Source organism: Prionailurus bengalensis, chromosome F2, assembly GCF_016509475.1.
Source record: "Prionailurus bengalensis isolate Pbe53 chromosome F2, Fcat_Pben_1.1_paternal_pri, whole genome shotgun sequence".
Classification (NCBI taxonomy): Eukaryota; Metazoa; Chordata; class Mammalia; order Carnivora; family Felidae; genus Prionailurus; species Prionailurus bengalensis.
Window position 1 is genome coordinate 8,287,406 of NC_057353.1, and position 2,680 is coordinate 8,290,085.

The window sequence follows — 2,680 nt, forward strand, 5'->3', positions numbered from 1 at the left end:
TCTTCAGCCTATGGGCCTACAGACTGGAGCTATACCGTTATTGCTCCTGGTTCTCCGGCCTTTGGACTGAGACTGGAACTAATCCACTGGCTCTCCCGGGTCTCTGCTTGCTGACTCACCCTGCAGATCTTGGGACTAGTCAGCATTCATAATCACATGAGCCAATTCCTTACAATAAATTTCATATATTTCAATAAATGTCATGTATATAGAAGTTATTGGTTCTGTTTCTCTGGAGAACACTAACACATCATTGTAAAACAGGAACCCAAATTATATAATAACAGCTTACTAATTTAAATGTCTTACATGATAATTTTTATTGGTTTCGTTTTTGTGTATACATAGAAAATGTTGAAGACTGAGTGAATTCTCTGCGCATGTTTTTAAAATAATCACAGTCAAATGTGACCACCCGTTTTAACACTTCAAAATACTCCTTTGGGATTCATGATGTAAACGAGAACGCTTTTGTGCTTACGGTTTGTGCTTTCTGCTTAAGTAAAAGGACTTCAGTTCGTCAGCTGGTTCGGCTGCGACTCATGTACAGACAGATACTAAAACGCGTTTCTGAACACCATCCGAAGCTTGTCCTTTTTCCCGTGATCCCTCTCCCCCTGAGCAAGTCAGCCTCTGCGTGCGACCAGCCGCCCGGGGAGTGGGGCGCCGCGACGTTCGCATTGCAGGCTGTCGGCACCGGAGCAGGGTGAGGTGGGTGTCCGTGGAGGGGCTGCCCAGCGCAAGGTGCTGTGTCGCCTCAGTGGGGTGAGGGGTGCTGCCTGGGTGGGGGCCCCGGTGCCAGGGTGCCGGAGCCCGAGCAGGGTGAGGTGGCGTCACTGCGATGGCAAGGGCAGCCGGGCTTGGGGCGTCCGGCCCAAGTGGAGGGTCTCCGGGCAGGAGGGCATGCTTGCAGGAGGCAGCCCCGAATGAGGTGCGCAGCCCACGTGGGGTAAGGAAAGCATCCAAATTTCAGTGCCTGGAACCTTCAGAAGCGTCAGGGGCATGACGGTCAAAGGGACACCAAGGAACCGTTCCGGGCTAAATGAGACACACAAGATCTGTTAACTCAATGGGATGCCTGATTGTTATTGGGATCTCTGTGCTCTAAGGGGCAAGATTGGAACAACGGGCAAAACTTGGAGGAGATGTGAGGACTGGACGGAGCTAACGTTATCAATGTGAATATTCTAATTTTAACGGCTCTATTATGGTTGTGGAGAATGCATTTTTGTGCCGGAAATAATACACTGAAGTGTTTGGGGGTGACGGAGTGAACGGTTGACAAAATGTTCTTTGTACTGTTCTTGCAGCTTTTCTGTAAGTTCGAGATTATTTCAAAAGAAAAACAAGAAGAATCTTTAAAGAACTTGTGTCAACCTCATTTTCTGGCATCGTGGCAACAAAGGACTGAACTGCGATAAATCGGTCTTCCTGGTTTTAGTGTAATGGTTGATTTCTCCTTCCTCAGGTTTGCTCTTGTGGGTCTTCTTTCATTTTTTTGTAAAGCAGTTTAATGGGATTTATCTTTGAAAAAGACTTAAGCCCACAGTGCTGACCTTTTTAGAAATGAAAACACTTGAGGCTTCATAATGCAAATGTGCCAAACTGTAAGTGAACAACTAATGAATACTGTGTGATTAAAAACACCTGTCAAATGCTTACAGGAAAACAATGTCAAAAGTTCTTTCTAAAAAATATTGCCGGGGCGCCTGGGTGGGTCAGCCGGTTGAGCTTCCGACTTCAGCTCAGGTCATGATCTTACCATTTGCGAGTTCAAGCCCCGCGTCGGGCTCTGTGCTCACAGCTCTGGGCCTGAAGTCTGCTTCGGGCTTTGTGTCTCTCTCTTTTTCTCTGCCCCTCCCCTGCTTGCACTCTGCCTCTCTCTCTCTCTCTCTCAAAAATAAACAGACATTAAAAAATATTGCAATTTTGTAGAACTGTATCTTTGGCTGACTATTTTATTAATCTTCTGGTTGAGCTTTCAATAGGTCGGGTTCTTACTTTCCTCAAGCTTTGGCTGAAATATTGTGCGAATGCAAGGGTTAATAAAAATAAAGGAAACAAACGTTTGGAATCTGTTTCCTTGAGTGTTCCCTTGGCCAGGTTGTGCCTCTTGACTCTGTTAGTCGGACTTTCTGTGCATTCCTTTCAGTCACGACTGTGACGCCTGTATATCTTGTCAGGGATACACACAGTCATTCAAACTTACTTAAGTTCGTTTTTTTTTATTAACTACCTATTTAAGTGCAAAAATTGTCACCACGCAACTTAGTTGACCTCTAAGCAGAAAAAAAAAATGTTTTAAATCTTGTTGTATTCGAGGAACTCTGTACCAGGTATGAGTGAGACAAATTTAAGGGGCCACATTCTCAGATGCATTTCATTTTCTGAAATTCAAATTTATTCAATTCCAAATATTGAAATAGTTCTTACTCTATGCCAATCACTCACCTAAGTACATTAAAAATATTAACTCATTTCATCTTTGAATAACTCCATAAGGGATTTTTAGTATTCTCATTTGATTGGTGAAGAAACTCATATACAAGAATGTAAGTAACATACCTAACCAAAGTCTCAGCTAGAAAAGAGAAAAGCCAAATTTGCTTCAGGAGCCCCTACCTTTCAGCACAATGCCACTCTACCGTTCTTGTTAATGAGAAATGTCCTATGTGGGTTA

At 43.9% G+C, this 2,680-nt stretch overlaps 1 long non-coding RNA gene across 1 annotated transcript; it reads right to left on the reverse strand.

The window, feature by feature from the left end:
* Positions 1–301: 301 nt before the first annotated feature.
* LOC122495426 lies at positions 302–1,809 on the reverse strand. Its single transcript, XR_006300442.1, has 2 exons — positions 1,763–1,809; positions 302–1,038 (listed from the first exon to the last, which is right to left on the reverse strand). It is a non-coding gene; the product is annotated as an uncharacterized LOC122495426 (long non-coding RNA).
* Positions 1,810–2,680: the final 871 nt, after the last annotated feature.